Genomic DNA, 27,203 nt, shown 5'->3' with positions numbered 1-27,203 from the left:
TGTATTCCATATTTATATGCATGACTGATTTTATTTCTAGTTTAGACAATTTAAAATAAAATTTATACCTTTACCTACCCCTACAAGAATATTTAAAATTCATAGAAGACAAAGGAAACATTTTATCATGCAGAATTCACTCAAATTTAGAATCACATAGAATATGCCTTCCCCCAACTAAGTAGTTACTACACATCTTAGCAAAGCTATTGTGTACCTCAGTTTTTCCATCCAATCAGATGGGAATGACAGTGATTTTTACACAAACTATGAAAAGTACCAATATGTAACAATAGCTATTAGTGTGTTTATCATTAAATTTCAATAAAATTCTCAGAGATCCAGAAAATGTTAGATTATATTATCTGGATCAGATATAAATCTAGATCCAGAACTAAATTGCAAAGGAAGGAAATAGATCCAAACAGGTAGTTATGATACCTAGACACACAATAGGCTTGATGATTCAACCTTTTCGTTCTCTGCTTCTATTAGAAAGGGAAACACCACCATTACTCTTACATAAGATTTGAAGTACCACATGAAAGGAAGGAAAGTGAAAGCAAAGAAAGGGTTTTGTTGAGGGACAGCTAATTTGAGTTTTACCTCTGGCTCTTACAATATGACATTTTAAACTCCCCAAAACATTAGCTTATAGTACTCTCCTTTAAGACTTAATACAACTGAATCTATTGATCACCTGACCAAGAGAAAACCTCTCATCTACAGACATGCACTTAAACCTGTAGAAGCCCCTTCCTTGGTGCAGTTGCTCACAGATGCTCACTATGGAACCTACCAGTTCTAACTGAAAAACAGTAACTTTGTGTAAAATATATATTTTTTGGCTGGAAAAATTGCTTAGTGGTTAAGGCACTTGCCTGCAAAGCCTAAAGATACAGGTTGAATTTCCCAGAGCCCATGTAAGCCAGATGGACATGGTGGCACATGTGTCTGGAGTTTGTTTGCAGTGACTAGAGATCCCAGTGTGCCCATTCTCTCTCTCTCTCTGTCTCTCTCTCTCTCTAATAAATCAAAATAAAATATTAGAAAGTATTTTTATTTATTTGCAAGGGAAGGTAAGGAGAAAAAGAGAGACCAGGGCCTTATAATTTTTCCTAGCTTTTCCTCCTCTTTCTTTTTCTTCTTTGGATGTTTGCTGAAATTCTAAGCATGTTTTCCCTGGACCTTTGGGGCTTTTCATTTCTTCAATAAATCTTCTTTGTTTTATGCTGCATTGTCAGAGTGCCTATTTTTTCATGGTCACAAGACAGAGAATTTGACAGCATGAAAATCAGCAACATTTTAAAGGTTCCACCAAGATCTGAAGAAGGGTAAATTAACTTGCTAATCCTACAGTCTTTTGTAATCTTTTCACCTGTTCTTGTAGCAAATATCTGTCACTACCACTTTGTGCACTCATTGGCCAAATACATGTGATTAGCACAGTTACTGAGTTCATAGACTTGGGTTTAAGGTTTTCTAGTTATTCCCTGACCCCAATTGGAGTCTAGAATGTTGGCCAGAAGAAGGCCCAAATTCTTTGCAGACTGATCCCCTTGCAGATGCACAGCCCCGAGGGAAAACTGGGAAGACAATTGAGGAGCCAAGGCAGAATGTCCTTACCTGTCTTTGTTACCCATGGTGAAATAGGGTGGCCATGTGTTGATAACCACTACTCTAAAGAGATATACTATCACTTAGTTCAACTCACCTCCAAATAGACAGCAGAGGTATCTGGCCAGATCTAAATATAGATATTCAGAAATAAATGACTCTACTTTATTGCCATTTGGTCCATTGTTACTGGGGTGGTATATAGAAGACCCACTGGAATATAATACAGGATGGGTCAAATTTTCTCTGGAGAATTTCCTAAATGACTCCTCACTCATTGCCTGAATGGCAAGACTTCTTTATACCACAATGCTTATTTCTGTTGAAATTCTGAGATGTCTCCCATACAGACTACGCTTTTATAGTATAAAGTGATCTTAGAGACTTTAGCACCCAACAATAGTTTAAGAAGCAGGCTGGAGAGATGGCTTAGCAGTTAAGGCACCTGCCTGCAAAGCTAAAGGTCCCTGAGTTGATTCCCTATTACCTACATAAGCTAGATGTACAAGGTGGTGCATGTGTCTGGAGTTCAGTTGCAGGGTCTAGAGGCCCTGGTGTGCCCATTGTCTCTCTCTATCTGCCTGTTTTCAATCTCAAATAAATAAAATAAAATAAAAAATATTCAAAAAAGCGCTACATATCATGCCCAGGTTTTCTGCCTTTAGGTAGCTCACCAGAACACAACATATAGGTCCAGTATGGGGAACCTCTCTTCAGCAGCATGGACTCAAAGGAGGTCCTCCTGTTTGTAACTTAGAGAGAGAAAGTTAAGGGATTTCCCAGCCTCACCTGGAATCCATTTTTAGGCATTGCAAGCTCTTTAACCTCCAGATTTTAAAGAAAATGTGTATGATATTCTTCAACACCAGAACTTGGTATGGTTATCTCTTGAGGGATAAGGAAAATGGCCTCCAAAGGGAAGTATTAATTATAACACCAGATTTTAGTTAGATTTGTTTTGTAGACAGAGAACACAATCATATGTTTGGACCTTCTCTGCCTTGAGGGATAAGCCAAATTTATGCCAAAGGTGCCAAATAGACTCTAGGATTCTGGCAGTAGTTAATGCTCTGCCTAACCGACATCCCAACCATCAACTCATATTTCTTCCCTGCTCTGTGTTAGTTTGAGCTTCTGTGCCAGGTGCTTTTCTAATTCTACCTCTCACTTTCTAGCTGTAAGGAAAAGTTTCTATGTTCTATATTCTCTAGAATATGAAGACCTTAATTTTGCTTACTGTGATCCTGTATTCTCTCGAGTACAAAATATTTTGCTTACAATGTTCCCATATTTCATTTTCCATCTGCTATTGATAGATAATGTCTCACTTTCAAATTTTTCCTAGAGTGAATTCAAATGCTTTGCTTTAGGGAATGCCAAACTGTTGTGGTGTGAATCAGTTATTCTCCATAAACACGTATGCTCTTAATGCTTGGTCCCCAGCTAATTGCAATTTGTGACATGAAGTCTTGTTGGAGGAGGTATGTTTCTGGGAGTGGGCTTAGGGCTGATATAGTCAAATCCCCCTTGCCAGAACTGAGCTTACTCTCTGACTGCTGCTGTTTTCCACCTACTGTGGCAGAGGTGAAGTCCAACCTCTCCTTCTGCCATGCTTTCCCTTGCCATCACTTATCTTCCCCTCAGGACTGTAAGGTAGAATTAATCTTTTCTCCCACTAGCTGTTGTTGATCAGGTGCTTTGTCCCAGCAATGAGAAGGTAACTAACTACAATACCAATGATACCCAGCTTCCCCTTCCCAGCTTGCTTTTAGGTTTTGACTCCAGATATTTGAGGAGCCTGGGTTTCTTGCCTTCTCAAACCTTAACCATGGCCAAGCCCTTGTTCCTCTCTTTAAGATATGATTCAATTCTGCTAGTTAAATGGCCCAACTCCATACTGCAACCTGATCAAAGGCCATTTTTTTTTTTACTCCCAATCCTCTACAGGAATCTTTTCTTCTGCATCAAATATACCCCTCTGAATCATGTTCTTATATAACCTTGCACCTTTAACATAGGAGTCAGGATGCTCAGCCTTCTCAACTGGAGATGTCACCAACACAATGTAGGTCAGTTCTGTTGTCTCTTACAAAAATGTAGTTATCAGAATTTTGTGAGATAGAATATGTGCATATATATATATATATATATATATATATATATATATATATATTACAGATTCAACTATTTTATTTTTAAAATATTTTCCATTTATTTATGAGACACACACACAGAGAGACAGATATAAAGAGAGGGAGAATGGGTGTGCCAGAGCCTTCAGCCACTGAAAACTCCAGAGGCATGTGCCACCTTGTGCATCTGGCTTACGTGGGTCCTGGGAAATCAAACCCAGCTCATTTGGCTTTGCAGGCAAGCACCTTAACTTATAAGCCATTCCTCCAGCCCAGATTCAACAATTTTAATAAGTTGTTAAATTTGTTCACATTTACATGTCTCATGATATGAAGGTTAAAATTAAATTTACAGATATTGATATGCTCATGAAAATATTTAACAAAACTGGCTTTAAAATGTTCATATTCTCTACTGTCTATCAGGCTTTTTATTTCAAAATATCTTATTTATTTGAGAGAAAGAGAAAGAGAGAGAGAGAGAGAGAGAGAGAGAGAGAGAGAGAGAGAGAGAGAGAGAGAGACTGGGCATGCTAGGGCCTCTAGCCATTGAAAAATAAGTAAATAAATAACTCCAGAAACATACACCACTTTGAATAATTGGCTTACGTGGATATTGGGGAAGTGAACCTGGGTCCTTATGCTTTGTAGGCAAGCACCTTAACCACTAAGCCATCACTCCAGCCCAATCTTTTGAATTTTTCTGAATCTGTAGTTTTCTCTCTATTAACCAATCAAAGTCTTCTCTATACATTTAAGCTTAACCAATAAAGTTCATCCCAACTTGAAACCTAAGTTTCATATGGGTCAAGGACAGAATCATTCTCACTACAGAAAATCCACCAATCCAGAATGCTTTATGGTCATTCATTTTTTTTTTTTCTGGGACCCCTCACCATCATGGGAAGATTTTCTTCCTTGTTACTTTTAATTAAATCTCATTTGCTTGCCCATCTTTAATAACTTCCATTTATCATTCTTCAAAATTGTAAAATGATAAACTCAACTCTGACTCAGAAAACAAGTTTCAGTTAATGGCCTCTGTACTCAGTCTTGTTGAAATATTCTCAGAAAAATATGTTGAGTTATAGGAATTTTACCCTTAACTAAAAGTTATACTTTTTATTCACTCAGTAAATATACAAGTAAGTACCTCTACTAATCACAGAATTCCTTTTTTAATATAAGATTTGAAGAAAAATTAAATACCAAGGGACTTCTTTGTGCTCTGTTATAAAAGTATTAAAAACCTATTTTTGTAGAATAGGCTTTTTCCCTACAGGCACAATGATGTCATCTTAGAGAGTGTCTTAACCCATAATATTGTATGTATATTTAAAAGTAGCTAGGAGACTAATATGCATATTCCCAACACAAATAATTGATAAACATTTAATGAAATGGATATGATAATTATCCTGATTTGATCATTGCTTATTATATGCACATCAATATATCCCATATGTACATGAATATATACAATTTAAAAATAATTTATTCATTTTGAAAAAGAGAATGGGCACCCCAGGGCCTCTAGGTGCTGCAAAGGAACTCCAGACATATGTGCCACATCATGCATCTGGCTTATGTGGATACTGGGGAATTGAACTTGGGTTCTTAGGCTTCACAAGCAAGCACCCTAACCACTGAACCATTGCTGTAGCCCTCAAATATGTAGAGTTTCATTCCAGTTGTTTTTTTAATAAATAAAAATAAAGAAATAGAACATAGGTTTTTTTTTTGAGGTAGGGTTTTGCTCTAACCAGGGTGAGCTGAAATTCATAATATAGTTTCAGGGTGGCCTCATACTCATGGAAATCCTCCTACCTCTGCCTCCTCAGTGCTGGAACTAAAGGTATTTGTCATCGCACCTGGCTACTGGTTTTGATCAACTTTGGTGAGTGTTAATGTTACCATCTCATTTCTGGGACAAACATCTAAAGAGAGGAAGTTTATGGGAGAAAAGAATTTATTTCAAGCTTACCAATTCCAGGGAAAGGTTTACCATGGCAGAACAAGCTGGATCACTTCAGCATCCACAGCAGAAAGAGGATTAAAAAGAAAAAAAAAACAACAACTAGCAAGCACAAACAGCCAGAGATCAAAATTGATTTCTACATACTTAGTGCGACTGGATTCAAGATCAGCCTTCAGCAAAACACCTCTTCACCAGCAGGGCTTTGCCTGGTTGAGACTCAAGTTGCAATCTCATTCTTAATCAAAAATACCTCAGTCTATGGGGGGTATGCATTCATATTCAAACCACCATGTTGAGATTCTGTGGTGGTTTGATTCATGTCTCCCATAAACTTAGATATTCTGAATGCTAGGTTCCCAGCTGATGGAGATTTTGGAATTAGTACCTCCTGGAGGCAGTGTATTGTTAGAAGCAGTCTTATAGGTATTATAGCCAGTGTCCCCTTGCCAGTGTTTGGCACACTCTCCCGTTTCTATTGTCTACCTGATGTTAGCCAGCAAGTGGTGTCCACTCTGCTCATGCCATCATTTTCCCCTGCCATCACGGAGCTTCTCCTTCAAGCCTGTAAGCCTATTTTCCTACATACTGCTTTTGGTTGGGTTATTTCTAAGAACAATGTGATCCTGACTGCAACAGTAATGTTGCTACTGAGGAGTGGTATCATTTGCTGCTAGACCCCTGACTGTATAGCTTTGGCCTTTTGGAGGTGATTTTCAAGAGGAATGTGGAAAGATTTGAAACCTTGGCCTGAGAGATGCCTTGCAGTGCTGTAAGTACACCTTGATGGCCTATTCTGATCAGAGTTGAAAGACCTGAATGTATAAGAACTATGGACTGTGAGGCTTGTCTTATGAGGGTGAGAAAGAGCTTTACTTGGACTGGGCTAGAAGCAGTTTGTGTGAGAGGCTTGCTGTTATGCCTATGCCCTGAGAACTTTTACAGGGTTGCATTGCACAGAAATGGACAGGTGTAAGCAGAGGGATATGGCACAGAAAGAAATCTTTGGGCTTAAACTGCTACCCATTCAGCTTCAATTGTATGAGTGATTACAACCATTGAGATTGGGCCAGCTGACCTGCATTAGGATAACAACATGATTGCAGTCTTTTTAAGGGGCCTGAATGCTGAAGGAATATCCTATTTTTCAAAGTCTGCTTTATTCCCCCCCTAGATTAACAAATTGGCACCCTACCTGGTATTGTGGGATATAAGAAATTCAGGAACAAGAGGATCATTAAATTTGTAACACAGTCTTGGGTTTTGGAAATGACCATGGGCAGTGTGAAGCATGTTTGCTGGATTATTTTCATGGAGACCCTGTGGAGCTGTGAGGATGAAGCATGGGTTCCAGTGGGCACTCAATGGAGATGCCAGGACCATGAGAGGGCTGCTAAGGAAAGCTGCTGACCCTGATGAAGTTTTCCAGGACTGTGAGTAGCCTAGCTGGAGGGGTGGTATTGGAACTCCAGAAACTTGTTACTAGTTAGAATTATCTGATTTGGAGACTTTTCACTGACTAGAGTTGTTGAAATTTTAACTACAGAGTTTGATGTTTTCCCTGTTTTAATCTTGCATTGGTTGAATATTTCTTTGCTATGTTCAGTGCCACATTTTTCAGTATGAATGTTTATTCTGTGTGACTATGGATTTTAGGGGAATATTGGTATTATGCTTCAGTTTAAAGACCTTGGATTAAGGGGATGTTTGAACATCATTAGGCTTGATTAACAATATGGGATTTTTAAAGTTGGACTGAATACATTGCATTTTACATCATGGATGGTTAACAGTTTATTGGGGACAGGGGCAGAATGTGGTGGTTTGTTTAAGGTGTCCCCCTAAACTTAGGTATTCAGAATGCTAAGTTTCCAGGTGATGGAGATTTGGGAATTAACACCTGCTGGAGGCAGTGTATTTTGGGTGGCAAGCTTATAGGTATTATTACAGTTTACTATTGTCAGTGTTTGGTACATTTTCCTGTTCCTGTTGTCCACCTGATGTTGGCCAGGAGGTGTTGTCCACCTTCTGCTCATGCCATCATTATCCCCTGCCATCATGAAGCTTCTTCATAAAGCCTGTAAGACAAAATAAACCTCCCTTTATCCAACAAACTACTCTTGGTTGGGTGATTTCTACCTGCAATGTGAACCTCATTACAACAGATGCCCTTTTCTTATGGTGCTGAGGAATCAACCTTGAGCCTCTTGCATGTTAGGAAAGTTCTCTACCACAGTGCTACATCTCCAGATATGATTTACATTGAGAAAGAAGTTGTTTGATAACTACTAAATGGTTTGTAAAATTTTGTCTTGGTCTTGTTGTTGTTACCTTTTGCTGTTTGAATAAAGCACTGGATCAAAAGTAAGTGATGATGGGATGGAGAGATGGCTTAGTGGTGGAGATATTTGCCTGCAAAGCCTAAGGACCCAGGTTCGATTACCCGGAACCCATGTAGGCCAGCTGCACATGATGATGCATGTGTCTGGAGTTCGTTTGCAGTGGCTAGAGGCTCTGGCATGCCCATTCTCTGTCTCTCTCTCCCTCCCTCTCCCCTTCTCTCTCTCTCATTAATAAACCATTTTTTAAAAATAGCAGCTAATGGGAGGAAAGTTCTTATTTAGGCTTACAGTCTCAAAGGGAAACTTCATGATGGCAAGGGAAAGTATGTCATGAGCAGAGGTTGAACAACATCTGTGCCACAGAAAGTGGAAAAAGCAACAGGAGAATGAGCCAAACTCTATCAAATGAGGGCTGTATATAACACTACTAAGCCTGCTCCCAACAACATACCTCCTGTGAAGCAGAAGTAGTATTATGAATGCCTAAGTAAGGGTGAACTTAGTACCTCTGGGTTATTGACAGCGTAGTTTCAGAAACCCATGCTGGAAGTCAGAAAGTCTGTGTAATAGTTATGGCTGTGCCACTGCATTACTACATGACCTTGAGAATAAATGCAAATTGTCTCAGATATTCAGTTTATCAATCCAGACTGAGTCAAGGGTGTATTGCTGTATATTGTCCAGTGAAGACAGCAATGCCTCAGCACAGCTTCATTCCCTTGATAATTGTATGAGCTTCCCTCTAATTCTCAGAGCTATTTTGGTTTGTGTAGTTAAATTGTTTAGTTGTTTTGTATTAGTTGTTTAAGAGTATATAAATGTATAATACACTAGCGAAATAAAATGACATTCAACCAAGGGAGGAATATTAAATTGAGAAATGTGAAAATCAAAGTTAACCAAAGTTTAGGACACAAAACATATTTGTTCTAAATGGAAAGTTTATATTAAAAATACTCATATTGAAAAATATTTCACTAACTCCCTGGAAGGAGATGAACCACCTCTCACCCAGCATCTAGGGTTCATGTGAAACAACAGAATAAATGGTGAGATTAGTAAGAATTCTGCTTCCAAGGTGAACCTGACTACCGGGCCAGGGTGATGCAGATAGACACTGAAGATACTCAAAATGTACCAAAGAACAAATCCAGAAACTGCTGAGAGCTCATCATCAATGTATATTTAAAGCACACCCACTAAGGTTCAGGGAATTTTGTGGCAGAGGGGACAGAAAAAATGAAAGATCCACATAGTGGGAGGGAATATCCAGAGACATAGCCACATGCCCAGTGACTGACTACTGCTCTCACAATTCATAACCCACAACTCCAGGGTGAATATCAGCAATCCCACTAAGGAGGGCCCTCAGTGGAGTGGGGACAGGGAGGAGGGAAATGATGGTACCAACATATAATGTATCCAGGCAAAGTTTCTACTTATTTAAAATATTTTTGTTCATTATTTATTTATTTATTTGAGAGCAACAGACACAGAGAGAAAGACAGATAGAGGGAGAGAGAGAGAATGGGCGCACCAGGGATTCCAGCCACTGTAAACGAACTCCAGATGCATGCACTCCCTTGTGCATCTGGCTAGTGTGGGACCTGGGGAACCGAACCTCGAACCGGGGTCCTTAGGCTTCACAGGCGAGTACTTAACTGGTAATCCATCTCTCCAGCCCCAAGTTTCTACTTATTAAAAAAAATGGATTAATTAAAAAAATAATCATGGGCTGAAGAGATGGCTTAGCAGTTACACTAATTTCCTGCAAAGCCAATGGGTCCTGGTTCAATTCCCAGGACCTACATAAGCCAGATGCACAAGGTGGTACATGCAGCTGGAGTTCAGTTGCAGCAGCTAGAGGCCCTGATGTGTCCATTCTCTCTCTCTCTCTCTCTCTCTCTCTCTAATAAATAAATAAATTAATAAAATGGTTTAAAAAAGGTTTTCAGGGCTGGAGAGTTTGCTTAGTGGTTAACATACTTGCCTGCAAAACCTAACAACTGGAATTCAATTCCCCAGTGCCCACATGAAGCCAAATGCTTAATGTGGTGCATACATCTGGAGTTCCTTTGCAGTAACTGGAGGCCCTGGCACACCCATTTTCTCTGTCTCTCTTCTATCTTTCTCCTCTCTTCTCTGCTTGTAAATAAATAAATGAAAAATATTTCAAACCAGCACCCAAATATTAGAACTAAAGTAGTAAAAGAAGAACAAACCAAGCCAATAATCATTAGACGGAAGGAAATAACAGAGACTACAGCAACAATAATGAAAGTAGAAAGTAGAAAAACAATAAAAAGAACAAAGAGGGCTGGAGGGATTGCTTAGTGGTTAAGGTGCTTGCCTATGAAGACTAAGGAGTGAGGTCAATTCTCCAGTACCCATATAAGCCAGATGCACAAGGTAGTGCATGCATCTGGAGTTCATTTGCAGTGGCTAGAGGCCCTAGTGCACCAATTGTGTCTCTGTATATATATATCTTTCTCTTTCAAATAAATAAATAAATAAAATATTCAAAAGAACAAAGAACCCGAGTTATTTTCAATGGTAAGCAAAATTAATCCTCATTTAAGTAGAGAGAAGACAGAATTAAAAACAGAAATAAAATAAAAAATTGCAACTGATACCATAGAAGTGCAAAGGATAGCATAGACCTTTGGAAGCATGTGAAAATATTTGTAGAACAAAGTGAATTCCAAAATTATACTAGTTATTCAAGGTGTGAAGTGTGATTCATGCTGGTCAATTCTTAGTCCAGAATGGGAACACAGAAATTTCAGAAATAGATGATTAAGAATATCTCATCTCCTTTTAAGATAACTAAGTAGAAGAACCTAAATGAGAGAGTTCCGGCCAAGATGGTGACCGCCTAGCTGTGCTGCAAATACCGGGGAAAGAAAGGCAAGAAATTAAGGGTTATGAGGGTCTTCTTGCCAGTGGCAGGGCAAAGAGTGGGGAAAAACAGGGAATTGCGGATCCCCTCTCAGGTGGGTAGTCAACCCCCCCATACAGCCATGGGACCCAGCGCCGAAGAGGCTGCGCTCCGATTGCACAATGCCAGCCCATTGTGCCGTGCTCTGATTGCACACCAGCGGGGCCCTCCACTGCTGTGCTCCGTTTGCATACCCATGGGGATCTCCACACCCGCAGAGACCTCTGCCATAGTGCTCTGATCGCATGCGCCGGCCCAACACGCTGTGCTCATTGAGCACACCTGCGGTGACCACCACAGCTCCGATCAGGCAGCCGCCAGACCCCCAGATGCGGTGCTCCGATCGTGTGACCTCCAGCCAGCCTCCGCTGTGCCCCAATCCTGTGCACGCATCAGCTGCCTCTGCACTACAATTGCACGTGCAGCAGGCCCAGTCCCACAGCAAGGGCCACACAAGCTCACACTGAGTCACTAGTGCCAGCTCAGGTGCCATCCCCTACCTGTAAGCCGCAGCCCATCCCCCACTCCCCAGTGGCGGGAGAGTGCAGACTGTTTGCAGGTTCCAGTGTTCCCAGGAAGTTTGGGCAGCTTCAGGGCTTGCTACCTCAGCCCCTTTCCAAGCTCGAAGGCAGTCAGCTTTGGTGCATTACTGGGTGAGAATTCAGGCAACTTTGGCGTCCCTGTCAGGCAGTAGATAGGCAGCTTTGGCAAGACAGAGCAAAAACCCAGGATGCTTGGCAACTGCCCCAGGCTGCCTTGGAGTCTCATTGAGCTAGAGTCCAGGCTGGTCCGCCCACCTACCTGCCCATACACTGTCATGGGTAGACCACAGCACAAAAGAAATAACAAGAAAAATAAAATGCAAGAAAATCCAGATAGATCACCCAGTCCAACATGGATTACATCTAACCAAAACATAGAAGAGTTTTTAGGATCAGAACATCAAGTGGAAGCTATCAGCAACACAACCCTGACCAACCTACTGCTAGAACTTGCAGGAAAGCAACAAAGGACCGATAATCGTGTGGATGCTACCATCACTAAGCTAGAGCAATATGATAAGACATTGGAAGGAATTCAAAGAGAACTAAGAGAGTTGTGGGAGAGTGAAAAAAAAAAAGAGGACCTTAAAAATCAGCTGGCCATTCTAAATGAAAACATAAAGAAATGGAAGGAATAATACCAAGAATCATCAAGAAAATCAGAAAATGGGGTGAAAAGGGAGCTGGACAGAGCAATGGAAGTGATACATAGGAAAGTAGTAGAAAATTCAAACTTAATTGAACAAGTCCAAACCTCTCTAGAGGCTCTCAAGAATAGAGTCAGCGAAGTGGAGGACAGAAATTCTGACCTGGAAGACAGGATGGAAAAAAACAGTTCTAGAGTTCAAAAATTTCAGTAAGTTCAAAAGTTCCTGTGAACAGAACATGAGGGAATTGTGGGATACACTTTAACATCCTAATATCAGAATCATTGGAATAGCAGAAGAAGAAGAATTTCAGACCAAAGGCATGGAGAACTTATTTAACAAAATAATTGAAGAAAACTTCCCCAGTCACTTAAAAGAAAGTCCCATCAAGATACAAGAAGTGAACAGAACTCCAAACAGACTGGACCAAATGGGAAACTCTCCAAGACATATTATCATTAAGACTCTAAACATTGACACCAAAGAGAAAATCCTAAAAGCAGCAAGGGAAAAACAGCCCACCACTTTCAAAGGAAACCCCATTAGAGTTACTTCAGACTTCTCAATGGAAACCCTGAAATCTAGAAGGGCCTGGAATGACACTCTCCAAACTCTAAGAAACTATGCCTTCCAACCCAAACTACTCTACCTGGCAAAAGGCTCCCTCATAATAGAGGGTGAAAGAAAAACTTTCCATGACAAAACTCAGCTTTACAATTATATGAACACAAAACCAAACCTACAGAAAGTATTCCAGGAAATTCTCCACAGAGAAGAAACAAATAACCAAACAGAAATGCCTACAAGAAGCAGATCACAACAACCAAACCCAGAGTAGACAAAAAATTTCAATTCCATGAAAACACCAACACAGGCCAACAGGGTGGATCAAAAAATTAGACCCTCAATCTGTTGCCTAGAGAAACCCACCTTACCACTAAAGACAGAAACCTCCTTAGGGTGAAAGTGTGGAAAAAAATATTACAAGCAAATGGGAATAAGAAACAAGCAGGTGTAGCTATATTAATATCAGATAAAATTGACTTCAAACCAAAAATAATCAAAAAAAAAAAAAACAAAGAAGGCTACTTCCTACTTATCAAGGGTACAATGCATCAAGAGGATATTACAATCATAAATCTCTATGGACAGAACACAGGGGCACCACAGTTCATAAAACAAAACCTACTTGACAATAAAACAGAAATAACCACCAACAGCATCACAGGGGGGGGGAGGGGGGGCTTCAACACATCATTATCAGTAATAGACAGATCATCCAAACAGAAACTCAGCAGGGAAGTAAGAGAGCTCAAAAAAAAAAAAAAAAAAAAAAAAACAATAGAACACTTAGACCTAATGGACCTCTACAGAACTTTCCATCCCAAATCCACAGACTACACATTCTTCTCAGCAGCCCATGGAACATTCTTTAAAATAGACTGGGTCACAAAGACTGCCTCCACATAATTAGGAAAATTGACATAATTCCCTTCATGATATGAGATCACAATGCTATATTGCTAGAAATCAACAACAAAAGACCCACCAAGAATCCCAACGGCACCTGGAAACTGAACAGCACACTCTTAAACAATAAATGGGTAGTGGATGAAATAAAAAATGAAATTGCAAAATTCCTGGAATTGAATGACAATGAGAACACATCATACCAAAACTTATGGGGCACAATGAAGGCAGTCCTCAGGGGAAAATTCATAGCACTCAATGCCTTCATAAAAAAGACAGAAAGATCCCAAATCAATAGCCTAACCATCCACCTAAAGGCACTGGAAAAACAAGAAAAATCCAACCCAAAGAGCTCCAGAAGGAAAGAAATAATTAAAATCAGAGCAGAAATTAATGAATTGGAAACCAAGGAAACAATTAAGGCAATTGACAAAACAAAGAGCTGGTTCTTTGACAACATAAACAAGATTGGCAAACCTCTGGCCAATTTGATCAAGCAAAAACAGGAGAGGCTCCAAATTAACAAAATTCAAAATGAAAAAGGAGAGATCACAACAGACAATTGGGAGAATCATCAGAACTTATTTCAAAAACCTCTACTCCACAAAACTGGAAAATGTGGAGGAGATGGATAAATTCCTGGATGCATATCATCTACCAAAGCAAAACTCAGAGCAGATTAATCACCTAAATGAACCCATCACACTCATGGAGACTGAAAAAATAAATAAAAATAAATAAAAAACCTCACCAGAAAGAGGAGTCCAGGACCAGATAGATTCCCAGCCGAATTTTATCAAACCTTCATGGAAGAACTCAAACCAATCTTCCTAAAACTGTGCCACACAATGGAAGAACAGCGAAAGCTAACCAAGTCCTTCTATGAAGCTAGTGTCTCCCTAATCCCAAAACCAGGCAGAGATGCCACAAGAAAAGAAAACTACTGGCCTATTTCCCTAATGACCATAGATGCAAAGATCCTGAACAAAATCCTCACAAACCGAATCCAACAACACATCAAAAGCATCATTCACCTTGACCAAGTGGGATTTATCCCAGGAACACAAGGGTGGTTCAACATACGAAAATCTGTCAATGTAATACACCACATAAACAAGCTTAAACATAAAAACCACATGATCGGGCTGGAGAGATGGCTTAGCGGTTAAGCGCTTGCCTGTGAAGCCTAACAACCCCGGTTCGAGGCTCGGTTCCCCAGGTCCCACGTTAGCCAGATGCACAAGGGGGCGCACGCATCTGGAGTTCGTTTGCAGAGGCTGAAGCCCTGGCGCGTCCATTCTCTCTCTCCCTCTATCTGTCTTTCTCTCTGTGTCTGTCACTCTCAAATAAATAAATAAATAATTAAAAAAAAAAACACATGATCATTTCGATAGATTCAGAAAAGGCCCTTTGACAAGATACAACATCACTTCATGATCAAAACACTGGACAGAATCGGCATGGCCGGTTCACATCTTAACATAATAAAAGCAATATACAAAGCTCTAATGGCCCATTTAATACTTAATGGAGAGATACTGGAGGAATTCCTTTAAGATCAGTAACAAGACAGGGATGTCCTCTCTCACCTCTTCTTTTGAATATAGTTCTGGAAGTCCTAGCTCAAGCAATAAGACAGGAGAAGGAAATAAAAGGGATACAATTTGGAAAGGAAGAAGTAAAGTTAGCTCTATTCGCTGATGACATGATTGTATATGTAAGAGATCCAAGAGACTCCATCCTCCTGAAGGTGATTAACTCCTATAGCAAAGTAGCAGGATACAAAATCAATGCAAATGACAAAGATACAGAAAAAGAAATAAAGGACATAGTCACATTTTCAATACCAACAAAAAAATAAAATACCTTGGAATAATATTAACCAAGGAAGTAAAAAATCTATACAACGAAAATACAAAACCTCTCAAAAAAGAAATTGAGGAGGACTTGAGAAGATGGAAAGACCTCCCATACTCCTGGATAGGCAGAATTAACATTGTGAAGATGACAATCCTACCAAAGGCAATATATAGATTTAACACAATTCCAATTAAAATACCTACAGTGTTCTTCACAGAGCTAGAAAAAATGATCTCAATTTTTATATGGAAAGGCAGAAGGCCTCGTATGTCCAAACCTATCATCAGCCAAAGAAATACCTCTGGTGGTATCACCATATCTGACCTAAATCTATATTACAAAGCCATAGTAATAAAAAATAGCATGGTACTGGCATAAAAACAGGAGTATAGATCAACGGAATAGACTTGAGGACCCGGATTTTTGGTCAAACAACTGTAGCTACTTGATATTCAACAAAAGCCTGAACAATATAGACTGGAAAAAAGATAGCATCTTCAACAAATGGTGCTGGACAAACTGGATAACCACATGGAGCACCATTTGTTGAAGATGTTGTGTTTTTTTCCAGCCTATATTGTTTGGGCCTTTGTTGAATATCAAGTAGCTATAGTTGCTTGACCCAATGTCTGGGTCCTCAAGTCTGTTCCATTGGTCTATACTCCTGTTTTTATACCAGTACCATGCTGTTTTTATTACTATGTCTTTGTAACATAGCTTTAGATCAGCTATGGTGATGCCACCAGAGGTATTTCTTTTGCTGTGGATATGTTTGGATATACGAGGCCTTCTGCCTTTCCATATAAAATTTGAGATCATTTTTGCTATCTCTGTGAAGAACACTGTAGGGATTTTAATTGGAATTGTATTAAATCTATATATTGCCTTTGGTAGGATTGTCATCTTCACAATGTTAATTCTGCCTACCCAGGAGCATGTGAGGTCTTTCCATTTTCTCAAGTCCTCCTTAATTTCTTTTTTGTGTTTTTATTGTATAGATATTTCACTTCCTTGGTTAACAATATTCCAAGGTATTTTATTTTATAGTTTTTGTTTCTATTGAAAATGGGACTATGTCCATTATTTCTTTTTCTGTATCTTTGTCATTTGCATACAGAAATGCTACCGATTTTTGTGCATTGATTTTGTATCCTGCTACTTTGCTATAGGAGTTAATCACCTTCAGGAGTTTTGGGATGGAGTCTCTTGGGTCTCTTACATATACAATCATGTCATCAGCGAATGGAGCTAACTTAACTTCTTCCTTTCCAAATTGTATCCCATTTATTTCCTTCTCCTGTCTTATTGCTTGAGCTAGAACTTCCAGTAGTATATTGAAAAGCAGAGGTGAGAGAGGACAACCCTGTCTTGTTCCTGATCTTAATGATATTTCCCCCAGTATCTCTCCATTAAGTATTATTTGGGCCTTCAGAGATTTTTATATTGCCTTTATTATGTTAAGATATGAACCAACCATGCCCATTCTCTCCAATGTTTTGATCATGAAGTGATTTTGTATTTTGTCAAAGGCTTTCTCTGCATCTATTGAAATGATCATGTTGTTTTTAAGTTTAAGCTTGTTTATGTGATGTATTACATTGACAGATTTTCGTATATTGAACCACTCTTGTGTTCCTGGGTTGAATCCCACTTGGTCAAGGTGGATAATGCTTTTGATGTGTTGTTGGGTATGGTTTGCGGGGATTTTGTTCATGATCTTTGCATCTAAGTTCATCAGGAAAATAGGCCAGTAGTTTTCTTTTCTTGTGGCATCTCTGCCTGGTTTTTGAATTAGGGAGACACTAGCTCCATAAAAGGAGTTGGGTAGCTTTCCCTGTTCTTCAATTATGTGGCACAGTTCTAGGAACTGGTTTGAGTTCTTCCATGCAGGTTTGATAGAATTCAGCTAAGAAGCCATCTGGTACAAGACTCTTCTTTTTGGGGAGGTTTTTTTTAAATTTATTTTTCAATCTCCAAGAGTATGATGGGTTCATTGAGGTGATTAATCTGCTCTGAGTTTAACTTTTATAGATCTATGTGTCCAGTAATTTATCCATCTCTTCCACATTATCCAGTTTTGTGGAGTAGAGGTTTTTGAAGTAAGTCCTGATTATTCTCCCAATTTCACTTATGTCTGTTGTGATCTCTCCTTTTTCATTTTGAATTTTGTTAATTTGAAGCTTCACCTTTTTTTGCTTGATCAAATTGGCCAGCGGTTTGTCAATCTTGTTTAGTTTTTCCAAGAAACAGCTCTTTGTTTTGTCAATTGCCTTAATTGTTTCCTTGGTTTCCAATTCATTAATTTCTGCTCTGACTTTAATTATTTATTTCCTTCTGGAGCTCTTTGGGTTGGATTTTTCTTGTTTTTCCAGTGCATTTATGTGGATGGTTAGGTTGTTGGTTTGGGATCTTTCTGTCTTCTTTATGAAGGCATTGAGTGCTAAGAATTTTCCCCTGAGGACCACCTTCATTGTGTCCTATAAGTTTTGATATGATGTGTTCTCATTGTCACTCAATTCAAGGAATTTTGCAATTTCATTTTTTATTTAATCCCCTATACATTTATTGTTTAAAAGTGTGCTGTTCCATTTCCAGGTGACGTTGGGATTCCCGGTGGGTCTTTTGTTGTTGATTTCTAGCAATATAACCTTGTGATCTGATATCATGCAGGGAATTATGTCAATTTTCCTAAATATGTGGAGGCAGTCTTTGTGACCCAGTAGATGGTCTATTTTAGAGAATGTTCCATGGGCTGTTGAGAAGAATGTGTAGTCTGTGGATTTGGGATGGCAAGTTCTGTAGATGTCTGTTAGGTCTAATTTATCTATGGTTTTGTTGAGCTCTCTTACTTCCCTGTTGAATTTCTGTTTGGATGATATGTCTATTGCTGATAATGATGTATTGAAGTCCCCAGCTATGATGGTGTTGGTGGTTATTTCTGCTTTATTGTCAAGTAGGTTTTGTTTTATGAACTGTGGTGCCACTGTGTTTGGGGCATACAGATTTATTTACTTTTGAATTTACTGAAATTTTTGAACTCTCAAACTGTTTCTTCCATCCTGTCTTCCAGATCACAGTTTCTAACCTCCATTTTCCTGGCTCTATTCTTGAGAGCCTCTAGAGAGTTTCGGACTTGTTCACTTAAGTTTGCAATTTCTACTACTTTTCAATGTATCATTTCCATCACTCTGTCAGGCTCCCTTTTCATATCATTTTCTGATTTTCTTGATGATTCTTGGAATTCATCCTTGCATTTCTTTATGTCTTCGTTTAGTATGGCCAGCTGGTTTTTAAGGTCCTCTTTTTTTTCACTCTCCCTCAAAACTCTTAACTCTCTTTTAACTCCTTCAAATCTCTTATCAATTTATTCTAGCTTAGTGATGGTAGCATCCACATGATTATTGGTCCTTTATTGCTTTCCTGCAACTTCTACCAGTAGTTTGGTCAGAGTTGCATTGCTCATAGCTTCAATTTGATGTTCTGATCCTAATGGCTCTTCTATGTTTTGGTTAGATGTATTCATTGTAGGACTGGGTGATCTCACTGGATTTTCTTGCATTTGTTTTTTCATATTATTTCTTTTTCACTGTGGTCTGGCCAGGACAGTATATGGGGAGTAGGTGGATGGATCAGCCTGGGCTCTAGCGCAATGGGAATCTGAGGCAGCTTGGGGCAATTGCCAGGCAGCCTGGGATTTGGCTCCCACTTTCCAAAACCAGCTATCTACTGCCTCAGAGGGGCACCAAAGTTGCCTGGATTCTCAAGCAGCAATGCACCAAAGCCACCTGTGTTTGAGCTTTTAGGGGGACTCCAATACCAAGCCCTGAAGTAGCCCAAACTCTGGCTGGGAACACTGGGACCTGGAAACAGTCTGCACATCCCTGCCAGAGGAGAATGGGTTATGGCCAGCATGGCAGACAGGTAGGGAATGGCACCTGAGCTGGCGCAAGTGAGAGACACAGTCTGGGCTTGTATGGCAGTTGCTGTTGGATGGCTCTTGCTGAACGTGCAATGAGAGGAGCAATAATGTGGGCAAGTGTGCACAGCAGTTTAAGTTCCCACACGCAGGGATCAATTGGCGTGCGATTGGCATGTGATTGGTGCACAATTGGAGCACGGCGGTGGGGTGCAGCGGCTATTTGCTGGGAGGGTGGTCTACCTGCCCACGAGGGGATCCATGATTTCCTGTCCCCCCCCCCCATACCCTCCCACTGCCATGAAAACCCAGAAAACCCTTAATGTCTTGCCTTTCCCGGGGATTTGCAGCACAGCTAGGTGGTCACCATCTTGGCCGGAACTCCCCAGTCCCCTCCTGTTTTGTAGGACTACCTCAGCCAGGGAATCTAGCTGTTGATGGAGATAGGTCTCCCTCTGATATTATCAAAAGAGGGCATAGGAAGGGCCTCATTTCCAGGAATGATATCTACATCTGGGATTAAGGTGGTTGGTGCACAAAGGCCCATCCAATTGGTGGGCAGAAAGCAATAGGCCATCCCACCTCCACAAATATAAACCATTCCAGAAGGCAGCCTGCATTGAGCATTGGGCTCAGTTGTGTTAAAAGTACATAAGGAAGGATGAATGTATCCTACATCTATACTGGAATTAGGGGAAGGCAGGGCCCAAATGCAAGTTCCTGAGGAAACATTGGGAAAAGCTGGATGGGAATGGGGAAGATGGATGAGCAATTTTTTAAGGTCATATGGGCAACTGTACTGTAAGCAGCCGTGGAGGCTCAGATCAGAGGCAAAGCCAGCTCCAGTGCCCAGTCAATGGGTACCTCCATCTTACCCAGATAGAACTGTAGGTAACATACGAGGACCAAAGTTTTTGAAAAGGGGATAATTGTTTATTTTCTTTAGAAAAATGTAAAATATTTAGGGTAAATAATGCCTTTTTAGTTGGTCATGTGGGGGTAAGGGTTCCCCCTTTTGTTTTTGTAATTGAGACTTGAGAATCTGATTATATCTTTCAATGATAGCTTGGCCCCGGGGGTTGTATGGGATGCTTGTGGAACGTGAGATTTTCCAGGTCTGGAAAAAATCTACAAAGGCCTTCCTTGTTTTAATTTGGTCAGGTAGTCCAAGGGTGGCAAAGCAATGAAGCATATGGCTAATTGCATGTTTAGATTCCCCCCCCCCCCAGCATGTGCTGATGTCCAACAGGCACAGGAGAAGTATAAAGCCAAAAGCTACAGCACACATCAGGAACTTCTGCTTGCATATCTTTAGATTGAAATCTGAAACCCACCACCACACCTTAAGATCCACCCAGTGGCATTGATTCCAGCCAGGTGGCTGCAGAATACAGACTACAAACAAATAAACAACAGAATATATTGGGGGCCATCTATTTAAACTACCATATTCTACTTCTGGATCCCAATATATTTATAACCATCACACATAAATTGTACTCAGTTCAATTTCAAAGATCCCCACAGTCTTGACCAATTTAAGATATTAAGACCTGTAAAATCAAACAAGTTAAATACTTCTAACATATAAAGGCACAGAGTAAATATTTTTAACTGGTATAAGGCATCACAAGGAGACACTGAAACAATGCAAACTCAACCAACATACAAAAGTGTTTGCATTTCTATGATAGTCTTCCCTGAGGCATCCTTTATATTGTTAAAGCAATTGGACCTTAAGCATCTTCCTTAAGATTTCTAATGTGTTGACAATAGCAGCTTTAGTAATCTAAAACCAGTCTCTGGGCTGGAGAGATAGCTTAGCAGTTAAGTGCTTGCCTGTGAAGCCTAAGGATCCCGGTTCGAGGCTCGATTCCCCAGGTCCCACGTTAGCCAGATGCACAAGGGGGCGCACGCATCTGGAGTTCGCTTGCAGTGGCCAGAAGCCCTGGCACGCCCATTCTCTCTCTCTCTCCCTCTATCTGTCTTTTGCTCTGTGTCTGTCACTCTCAAATAAATAAATAAAAAATGGACAAAAAATATTTTTTAAAAAATGCTAAAGCTAGTCTCTATGCCAGTAAATTTAACTTGCTTAAAGTTTTCCAGCTTAAAATCTTGAATCTCTCAGTCCAATACCTCTAGCCAAGCACATCAGTCCATTACAAAGTTAACCTGGATTAAACTCTCTGGGCCTGGGCAGCAGGAAGCAGCCAGCCCTTATGCCAGTATCCCAGTTCCCACAAAGTCCTCTGCAGTCTTTCCTTCCCCTTAGAAAGTTCATAAACCAAGCCTTGAAGTTCAATGCTGTCTGCACTTAGCATTTTCAGACTCCCATCAGAATAGTCCATTAAACTTGGCTTACCACTCCAGAAGACATCTTCAGTTGTTCAGCACCAGGTTCATGCCTATTGCTCCAAAACGAAGGTTCCAAAAGACCAACAACCACATGGTCAGGTTCATCTCAGTCCACTCCTTGGTACCAAGTTCTGTATCAGACAGATTCAGGTTTACTGAGATGAACTTCCAGACCAGGTACAGTTATGGAGGAAGGGATATTCATTGAAGCTTACAGATCCAGGGAAAGTTCCATTATGGCAGAAAAAGTTGGCCTGCCTTCCCAGGCCCAAGCAGAGAGAGAAAGAGAGAGTAAAACACAAGCCTAAAGGTCAAAAACCACACAGTGTGTCCACTAGGGACATATGACCTGTTCAGAAATACAAAAACCGCAGATGCAGCTTTCTGGGGAACCAAAAGTGAAAGGAAAGAGAAAGAGAACAAAGAGATGCTGACAAGCAAGTACAGGTTATAGAAACAAAGCTTAGCACATTAAATATGAAGACTGCCTCATAACTTATGAGGGTACACTCACCTGCACATGTACACCAATTGACCTCCTCATTGAATGCCTCTCACGGGGCACTAGTCTGCTGGTTCTTGGAGCCCCATATTGGGCACCAGGTGCCAGGCTTCCCCCAGGCAGGTAGGTAGTGCTGAGGAGGGACCAGGTCCGCTGGTTCCTCCTAAGGGGTTGAGGAAGAAGGGATGAATGTCAGACGACTCAGAACCTCTTCTAGTCACCAGAGAAAAACCACACTGAGTCTGGAGTCTTGTCGAAGCAGGAACTCACAGGAACTTGCTTTATGGTTACAAGCAGGTGCCTACATAATGTTGGGGATGAAGGCAGGGATTTTAGGATGGGGGAAGAGGTAAGGGCCAATAGTAAACTGTGACTATTGAAATGATAATTCCAACTCCTGCGCAGAAGTAGCAGGCAAGAAGCCATTAGGCATCTTGCTAAGTCCTAGCTGGCCAGAGACAGGTTGCAAAATTTTAGCTAGGCTCAGGAAGTTTCACTAGGCCTCACGCCCAGGCCTCTCAAGGCCCAACACCCATGGGTAGCACCTTCTTCCAGAGGTTTAATGACTAGGTTGAGCTTCGAATTGAACTTAATGTAATATGATAGTTGTTTCTCATCTGATAATGTATTGATATTGAACAGCAGATGCTGTTGGCACAACAGGATGGTTCAACTTTGTGGAGACCAGCTGCTTCAGCTTAGACACCAGCTCGTCCTGTGGCACATGTAGGTTGCACTCCTAGCCCTGTAGCATCTTCACTATCAGCTGTATGGCAGCTATGGTGGTATCCTCCAGGGCCAACAGGAGTTCCAAAGGTCCCGTGGCATGGGCCACTTCTGAGGTCACTGGCCAGAATTGCCAGCTGCAAGTGTTCCTTTTCTATGAAACCAGGAGAGTTAAAATATAAATTTTTGTCTCCTAAGGAACAGCTTAATAACAAATCAATTTTGTATGAATGAGCTATTCAGGATAATTATTATGTAATTCCTGAATGTGAGAAAAGATGTGAAGGTGTTAGGTTTTTAAGGAAGGAACTGAGGCTAATGACTCCTTTCCACCATATCTTGGAAAGGAAATTATTTGATTTTCTGGATATTGCTGCTGATTTTCCATGAAATTCCTTTTCTGTATATTTAGAATAAAAGTAGTAGTGATATTTAAGTTTAGCTAATTCTAGCACCTGGAAGATGAACTTAAAGGTTGCTTAATATTTGGTTTTGAATTCCTTATATATCTTAAATATTAATTCTTTGATGGTTAAATACAAACATTGCAGTTGTATTTTTTCTTTCTAATTGTTTCTTATGTTATGGAATGTCTTTGTGTATGGGGGTATTTATTATGTTCTCTTTTATTTTTGTTTTGTTTCTTGTGTATGTGGAATCTTGTCAAACATAACCCATGCCAATTCTATTATCTGAAATATTTCCTTTGTTTTATTTCCAGTACTTTTATACATTAAGGCCATACAGTTAAGTCTACAATCCATTTTGAGTTTATTTTTGTAACTGGTGAGAGATAGGTGCCTATATTTTTTATTTTGCTTATGGCTATCCAAATTTTTCACAATTATTTCCTAAAAGGACGGAACTTTCCACAATGTATGTTCACAGTAACTTTGTCTTAAACTAGTTGAAACTAGTTGTTTTTAAATAAATATACAAATTTGATTCTGGGGACCTCTGTTCTTTTACATTGGTGTGTGTGTGTGTGTGTGTGTGTGTGTGTGTGTGTGTGTTTATGCCATTACCCTGATGTTTGGTTTTAAAAAGGAATGAATATGATGGAGGATGAAATTCCAAAGGGTAAAGTGCAGTGCCGGGAGGAGGGAGGGTATTACCATGGGATATTTTTTATAATCATGGAAAATGTTAATAAAAATTGTAAAAAAAAATAAAAACCAACTTAAAAATAAAAAAAAAAGAATGAAATCACTAATGGGAAATCTGTTTCCTACGATAAATTAAATATGTTGCCAACATCTGCCCATCATTCAAAATTTAAAACCTGGGAAACACCTTTCAGTAAAAACTGTTTTGTACTACTTTATTAGCTCAGCAAACAAGTCACAAAAATATCTCCTTAATTTATGTATTTTGTTTTTAAAAAATCCACTACGAAGGAACCAATTTAGCTTTTCAATAAAATGTATCATTTGATATCCTCTCTGCCCTCAATCTTATCTCCTTTTCAAATCTGTTCCTGGTATTGCACACCTGGTGATCTTAAATAAACATGAATTTAATTATCATTCCTCTAAGATTGTTTGATGAGTTCTTAGTGCCCTTAGGAAGAACTTCCTAACATAGTTTACAGGGTCACTATGAACTATTTCTTGATTAATTTTCCTTCCCATGTTCTTCTTTTACAATCTGTGCCCTTAGATCTCTGAAGTATATATATTGCACTAGATGCTTTATTTAAAAAAAAAAGAAAAAAAAAACTTTTGCCAGGTGTGTTGGCATACACTATTATTCGCAGAGGTAGGAGGATAGTTGTGAGTTCAAGGTCAGCCTGAGACTACACAGTGAATTCCAGGCCAGCCTGGGCTAAAAAAAAAAAAAAAAAAGAAACTTTTCTGGAAATTGTACATGCTTCTTTTCTCATGTTCTTGTCCCATTCATATCTTCACTTCAAAATTCCATTTCTTTGTTTTTAGTCAAGGTATGTCTATGTAACCAATGCTAGTTTCAAAATTATGTTCATTGTTCCTCAGCCTTACGGGTGCTTGGAATACAGTTGTTTTTCATTTATTCTCATTCATTATGACTGATGCTAGATATCAGTTCCTCTTGTAAAACATAGCCTCTTCTCAAAAGATTGATTACAGCTTTCTCTTCATAGCACATGTTATGCCATATTGTAAGTTTCTTCCTATTAGACTACATTAGTTACAGTTCTTGCTGCAGTGACAAATATCTGACAACTCAAGAAAGAGTTAATTTTGGCTTACATAATGAGGTTACAACCATCATGGCATGGGAGGCATTCTGACAGGAGCATGAAGTAGCTGGTCTCATTGCAGCCATATTCAGGAAGCAGAGACCAATGACGGATGGTGCTCAATTATATTTCTACTTTTTATACAGTTCAGAACTCATAGCCCATGGAATGGTTTCACTCACATTTAGATTGGATCTTCCCACTTCAATTAGCCTAATCTAAAAAATCTAAAAAATAAATGCCCAGAGATTAGTTTCCATGGTGATTCTATATCTGGTTAATCTGCCAACTAAGTTTATCCATCATATCAATACTCTTCCTGTAGATATGATTAGAGACTAGAGAGTGAGGGTCATGTTACTGTGATATCTAGTGTGCCAAATACATATATATGTGCCTGCTTGCCTGTGTGCATGCACCAACACAAAGTAATACACACACACACATGCATATTATATATATATATATATATATATATATATATATATATATATATATATAATCTCTAAATTTACATATATATGTGTGTGCACATGTGCTTGTATGCATATATATATAGCAAGTTTCTATATAATACCTGCTAATATTTTTCTTTTTACTTTGATACTTTGTTCATCCAAACATTGCTTTATCTGCTTTAGTTTTCAGATAATACCAAACTAAAATGGAGTCTTCCTTTCAACTGAGTTATATGTACTCTAAAGTATATTTTTCAAATATTTTCATAGAGTACATATATTTTGATATTTATAAGGTAATTTGTGGCTCTTGGCCACCCTTGGGGCACTGCACATTGGTTTCCTAGGGGCATACAGACAACTATGGAGCAAGTTCTTTAGCAGCCATAAGTGTGATGAGAAGAAACACCTGGGAGAATGCTTCAGAGAACAACTTGTTTATTTGCCAGGGGAATAGGTTAATAAGTGTTTGTAAAAGTGTGGGAAGAGGTACTGGTAGATATGGGTCATAAGCAGATTGGTTAGTTCAAAGGTCTTGCTGATGCCTAATTAGCATGTAGTGGCATCACAGGTGAGCAGGAAAGGGTCACAGGGTCTAAATAATGGCAGGAAAAGGTATAGTGTATGGGTTGTAAGGGGATTGGCTGTGTGAAGGCTGTTGGCTAATATCTCATTAACATATAAGGATATGCCAGGCAAGCAGCAAAAGTTCACAAGGCTCTGGGAAAGTGAAACCTAAGTCTTATCAGGACTTCCAGATGCCCCAGGCTGGTCGGAGGGAGTGGCCTTACTCCAGCAAGCCTTGGCACCTAAGGTTATTGGGGTCTAGGCCTTCCGAGACCTCCTGTAGCCTAGGGTCCTTAGCTGTGCCTGACAGCTCAGGCCAGCTTTAACCTTCAGCAGCCCTAGGCCTTTACCTGTACCTGACAGTAATTGATTTCCAGATCTTAAACTTCTATATCTGCATGCCCCCAGAGTGATCTGCCTCAGAGTGCACAAAATTTGTTAATTATTCACTTTCTTAATTTCATAAGTAACTCTGGATTTGTGTTGTACTTACCTTCTCATTGCTGGGATAAAGCACTCCTCCCACAAATCAGTTCCAAAAGGCCCAAAGCAACACAGTAATTTTTGTAGCAGCAATTACTGGTACCATTTTTTTTTTTTTGCAGTTACTATCTTGTTGCTAGGATCCAAACAAAAGTAGCTGATGGTAGGAAAATTTTTATTTTGGATCCAGGTCTCTAGGGGAAGTTTCATATTGACAGGAGAAAGCAAGGCACAAGCAGACACTGAGCATCACATCTGTCACAGCAGGTGGAAACAGCAACAGAAGAGTGAACCCAGGTCTGGCAATGTGGAACTGGATGTAACATCATAAACCTTCCTCCAACAACACTCCTCCTCTATCAATGCTCCATCTCCTAAATTACTATCACCTGAGGTCTAAACATTCAAAACACATGAGTTTATGGGGAATATCTAACTCAAGCCACCACATCCTG

The sequence above is a fragment of the Jaculus jaculus genome, chromosome X, assembly GCF_020740685.1.
Source record: "Jaculus jaculus isolate mJacJac1 chromosome X, mJacJac1.mat.Y.cur, whole genome shotgun sequence".
Classification (NCBI taxonomy): domain Eukaryota; kingdom Metazoa; phylum Chordata; class Mammalia; order Rodentia; family Dipodidae; genus Jaculus; species Jaculus jaculus.
The sequence above is the reverse complement of the archived record's forward strand: the minus strand, read 5'-3'. Positions refer to the sequence as shown.